Here is a 6,000-nt window from a genome sequence, read left to right as displayed (position 1 = left end):
CCATGTGCAGGGGAGGCTGGGGCCAGCTCAGTGAAGCAGGCAGAAGTGGTAGCCAGGAGCCAGCATGGGGAGTCGAGGCTTGGATAATGAAAAGAGAGAGTAAAGTTGAGAACCTGGAATATTTCGAGATTCTTGGACAGAGTAACAAGCGCAAATGGGTGGTGATGCTTGAGAGAAGGGTCCCTCCCAAGATTTTTTTTAACAGCCCCAAAAAGGAAAAAATAAGACCTATGCCAATGTAGGCCAAAATCATTGTCAATGTTTAAGACAGGCTATCAGGGAAATCTCTGTTGAAGGTGGGGTGGGTGGCAGGGAAAGGGAAGGGATAGCCATTGCTGGAAAGGTGCTCAGTGCCTTCATCTGTGCTGGGGATCCTTCCAGATCAAAGCACTCAATGTGCTTACAATGTACTCGGTTACAGATTCTTTCAACATAACGTATCAAGGGGAACATGGCATCAGAAAGTGTCCTAGAACAAAAATACCTATGTCGCATGACACACAAGTGCTTGGCATGACTTCAGCTCTCTGTCTTTGTTACTGTTATCAAATAAATTGGCAAGTCAAGAAATAAAGATATTTAAATAACTAGGTATTCTCTCCCCTGTCCAGCTTGTCTCCCACTCCCATCAAAGCCAGGACCCAGGGGTCTCTCATGCTGTGAGGCTAGAGTTTGTCTGAGGAGGCCGTAGACGGGAACACACTGGGTTATCTGTCAGCGTGGCCATGTGCGAAGAGCGGTTAATTGATCTGTGAAGTGTTTCCACTGCCTTCCCCAGATGGCATGGGCGTTTCTTCTACCTACAGACACAGTGCTAGTAAGGTACAGGAAGCCAAGTGTGACCCCATAACTGATGCCAGTCCAGGGACTCTGCCCACGTGGACCTCCACACCACCCCACCTGGGGACCCAGCAGAGGAGAGTGAAGGGGCCTTCCCACCAGAACTGTGAGGTGACCTTGAGCAAAACAGTAACCTCAAGCTGTTGAATCTCTCGGTTCAGCATCTGTAAAGTGAGAATAACAGGGTGGGTTTTAAGAGTGGACAGGTATACATCCCTTCACATAACATCTTGCCACGTCCACCGGCATTCCATTAGGCTGGCTGCTGGCAGAATTACTGTCATTACTGCCCTGACATTGTCATTCTTTGAACGGCAAGGTGACATAAAGTGTCATGTGCCCAAGGCAGCTTTGTTTATTGGCAACAAATATTTGAAAGACAATAAAAAAACAACTAGAACATTTTGGGATTAGAGTCCAAAAATAGAGAGCAATTTCAAACAGAGAAAAATAAAGTTAGAAAGAGGGTACTATGTATGAACAGATCGAGGTACAGAACAATCCTTTCTGAGGTGTATCAGTGTGAGTCAAGGCCAAGTATAAATAACATTTCTGGGACAGTCAAGGTTTTACTGCAAGACCAGTAAAGGGATTCAAGCGGGACTACTAAGGATATTAAGGAAAAGAAGGGATTGAATTTTATTATCAGTAAATTAGAACATTTTACCCGAGAGGGGTGGGTAATGGTGAAATCACTCCCTTTGCCCCTTTAAAAGTCACGAAATAGGACCGGAGTTCAAATAGACACATCAGAAACCACGAGAGTAAGAGCACTTAGGAGACTGGAGTGGTGGGATTTGACATGGAAGAGGCCCCCGGAAAGGGTTCCTATCCCAACCACAGGCCCATAAGACATCAATCCATGCCCAGGATGTGCTAGGAGACGCCCAGGGACAAGAGGGTCATCCACCCAGTCACTGAGCCCCCTGGAGGACAGACGACAATAATCCCCCACCTCCATGTGACCCGCATGGGGTGGGGTGGGGGGCTTATACCTTGTTTCCCCTGTGGGGTCTCATTTGATCTCACTTCAGCTCATTTTAAACTTCTAAAAGAAATCGTGTGAGGCCTCTGAGGTTGCAGGAGATCGGCTGGCTGGCTCAGGAGAGCAGAGAGTCACCAGCACAAATGGCCCCCTTGCCCTTCTTGAGACCTGCGCACAGACACTGGCGTGGGAATGAGTTGGCTCCAGTTCAAGTATAACCCACATAAGGCGGGATGGCTGAGCTGACCCGAAGAGTGGGGAGAGGGAGAAGAAACGTAGAAACGAACACCCTCCCTTTACAAAGTGCACTGGAAAAGAGTCTGTGAAAAGTAAATAGAGCCAGCTAAAGCGTGGGTGTGTTACAGGTGCACGGTTACCAACAGATGCACAGAAGTAATGTCACAACGCTACACATTTCGAGGAGCAGAGGATGGAAGGGGTTGCTTGTAGGGGAACCAAATCCTGCAGGTCTCCAGCAGAGCGTGCGGGGGCAGCTGGGTAAGGCACAAAGATGGATGGAGACTAGTGGAGGCAAAGCCCGGGATGTAGAGTTACGGCAGTGCCCTCAGAGCAATTACCAAGGGAAAGTGGAAAATCTCTGTGGGTTGGTTCTGGGCTTGGCATAACTCCAGGTCTCCGTGAGAAATGGCCACTTGGTATTATAAGCCTGTCTTAATATTTGACTCATTAATTATGAATGTGTATTACTTTAATTTAAAAATGATGTAGAACCAATTTGCTGTACTTCTAGGATAGAGATATGTCCTGTCTTTTCCTAGAGAAAATTTTAAAGAGAAATCCCTCAGGATACTATAAATACTATGCTTGCCATTTTTGACTCCCAGGAACATCATTGCTCATACCTCTTTGTTTTAAAAATATCTGTTTCATTATTATCTAGGTAGAGTAAGGCCACCAGATGAGGGGATGCCAGCCATTGACAAAGACAGTTAGTTATTTGCTGTTCCCAGAGGGGAGGACACCCACACAGGGCCACCCAGCATAGGGCCAGGGTTGATGAGGAAGGAGAAGTGGAGGGGAAAAGGGGGTTGGAGCCCTTCTTGTGGTTTCTGTCAGGAGGATTGGGCAGGCTGAATAATTTCAGCAGGCTGGGGGCAGGGGAGCTGCCCCAGTTGTCTAGTACTTGGCCCTGGAGTGATCAGGGCACACGGGTAGGGGCCCAGAGGATGGGAGGTGTTAAAGGGAGTGGGAAGTGGTTAACCCTAGGAGAGATAGGCCCTCACCAGGCCAGCAAGGCCCTAAGATATCCAAGCATCAGAGTAAAGAAAAACAAAAGACATGGTTAATATATCTTTTAAAACGGTTTTCTTCTGTTAAAACCCATCCAGTGCCCATTGCCTACGTCAGTAAAATAATATTAAAAACAAAGTAACCATTGCTAGATATCACGACCCCAGGTAGAGGCCCACAGAGGCCTTTAGCCCATTAACCATCATAGATGGGTTGGTGATAACAATCTTCTGTTTATTTGCCCAGCATTTCCCATCATCAGCCTCTCTGCCTCTGAGCCAGAACCACACACGGGGCCCATCTAGCGGGCGGCCCATCCTAGGCGCGCAGGATGAGTGATTCTTCTGGCCCCGGGCCTTGCAGAGCAAGCAACCTTCTGGTTTGACTTTAGTTAGCTCCGAAGAAGAGAACACACCCACGCCACCCAGGAGAGTTCAAGACATACCATCTCAAAAATTGCTATTTTGGCTATCAACTTTTTTGTGTTTTTGCTGTGCATGAGCTAAGTTCTGCTCCCAAGGCTTCCCAAGCCCTGGACGAGTAGAGGATGCATTCTGGGACCTTTACATAGTGGTCCCCATGAAAGCTACAGAGTCCCATCTGATGTTTTATCTGCGCGCTCTCATGTTACTTCAATCAATCGTTTGCAAGAAGGTCATCGGTAAAAGCCTAGAAATAAGAAATAGTGATGATACCGAGTGAGGGCCTCACTCCTGGAAAAGAAGCAGCTTTGCTTTGGGCCCTACCTAGCTTGGTGACGTCTTCATAGCCCGAATAAGTAAAAGAGTCCTCTGCCTTTAAAAAGAAAAAATCTGGGGTGCCTGGATGGCTCAGTGGGTTAAGCCTCTGCAGGGTCCTGGGATCAAGCCCTACATAGGGCTTTCTGCCCAGCATGAAGCCTGCTTCCCCCTCTCTCTCTGCCTGCCTCTCTGCCTACTTGCGATCTCTCTCTGTGTTAAATAAATAAATAAAATCTTTAAAAAAAATAAATAAAAATTTAAAAAAGAAAAAGAAAAAATCTGGAACCTACTAGTCCTTTTCATTTTTCCCAGTGAATGGTTGGCAGAAATCTTCCAAATTGTTTACTTAATAATTTGTTAAAAAGTATAGTTTTGCAGCTGGGCGATTTGTTTACTTTTTTCCCTCCGAGAATCAAGTGTTACATCCAGAGTTTGCTTGTTATGATGGAAGCCGTGTGGTCGATTTGGATTTTGATGAATGTCCCACTCCCCCACCCGAGGCTGTAGGAGACTTGCTTTGGAGGCCTGCCCTGGCTCCCCTCAACGTTGGCTGTCATGTCCCCTTTTCTGGCCCACTGTCTGGTTTCCGTGGCCTGCCATTGGGAAGTTTAAGGGTGCACAGGAAACAACCATGCGTGTCGGTCAGGTACACAGGGAGCTCTGGTGCTGCTCCCTTGGGGACAGCTGGCTGCCTAGGAAAAGTGAAATCAAATCAGTTTGTAACAAGCAAAGTCTAATGAACTGTGGCCTCTTTTAATCATAAACAGACCGTTTATCAGCTGAAAACATCACGTGGGCCAAAGAATCAGAGAACTTTTAGATGAATAATCCATATGGTTTTAGATGCAAGAGAGGGAGGAAGGGAGAGAAGGAGGAAGAGAGGGAGGGCGCCACTTGGCTTCCTGTGAGCTGATGTGTGTGCATGGAGTTCGGTCAGCTCTTCATCTCCCCATTCGGCCTCCTGGCCCCAGATAAAGCTGCCCTCACTCCACTTGGGATGGACAATTCACAGATGATTCTGAGTGATACAGAGGTATGATGGGGGAACACTCTGTCCAGACGAAAGCCCACAGGCGGGAGCTTCAGTACAGGTACCACCAATGCTGCCCAGTGGTGACATGCTCAGGGACGGCTGGCCTGGGGACAGGGGGAAGCATCCATGTTTCAGCTTTATGAAAGGTCCAGACATCCCTGTAAAAAGTTGGCTGCCTAGTGTGACTGGGAAAGACCGGAGACTTGGCCCTGGTAAGTTGGGTTTGGGGCTCTCTTCCTTTCATCTCTTTTTCTCCTGTGGGGAAGACACTAGAGATTGTGGACTTGGCTGAATCCATGGGAAGCAAGACACGGTGCGATTCAGGTGTGAGTCAACCGAGCTCACCCCCTGTGAAAACCTGCAGAGGAATTTTCACCTCGTGGCGTGTCAAGGTGAAAAGCCACTAAGGAAACCAGAGAGAGTGGTACCAGAAAGATGTTTTCTGCCTCAGGGAGCAAGCGGCTTCTCTTCAGCCTTTAGCACGAGGAGCCCCAGAAGTTTGTTTCTGAGCAGCCGATTCCTGGAGGGCAAGGGAGAGAGAGGCCTGTGGGCGCCCACTGCCTGTAGGTGCTCACCACGAGATCAGGAGTGTAGTGGGTGCACGAGGCCCCGTCCAGAGGGGAAAGGCCAGCCTGAAGAGAGAAATGACCCTCAGAGAGGTGTCACGGAAGACCCCCCAAACAAAGTACAAAAGTGAGCAGTGCAAAGACTGTAGCCAGCACTCCTGCTGTGCCGGGCAGGGAGAGGGGGAGACGCCACGTGGGCCCCAAGCTCTCCCCATGGCACCTTCTAGCCACCCCACTGACCTCAGCTGTAGGCCTTCACGTTTATGTCAGTGCTAGAAACAGTGGGGCCCTCGCTCAGGCGAACACATTTCTTCTCCCTTATAATTCTTTCTCTAGGGATCAAGTCACTGCCTGATCCCTTCCCCTTACACCACCAGCCAGCGCCCGGGCAGCCGGCTCTCCGTTCACCTATAAGAGCGCCCTCTGCTGGCCATGGCGTCTCCCGTTTGGCCAGCAAGCTGGCTGCTTTTCTGAAGACCCGAAGCTGGGGAGAGCACAAACCACTGATCCCTCACCCCATGCACGCGTCTTGCCTTGTGCCAAACAAGGGAAGAAACCGTCCTGCCTCTGCTTGAACACCTGCAG

This window comes from Lutra lutra, chromosome 14 (genome assembly GCF_902655055.1).
Source record: "Lutra lutra chromosome 14, mLutLut1.2, whole genome shotgun sequence".
Classification (NCBI taxonomy): domain Eukaryota; kingdom Metazoa; phylum Chordata; class Mammalia; order Carnivora; family Mustelidae; genus Lutra; species Lutra lutra.
The sequence above is the reverse complement of the archived record's forward strand: the minus strand, read 5'-3'. Positions refer to the sequence as shown.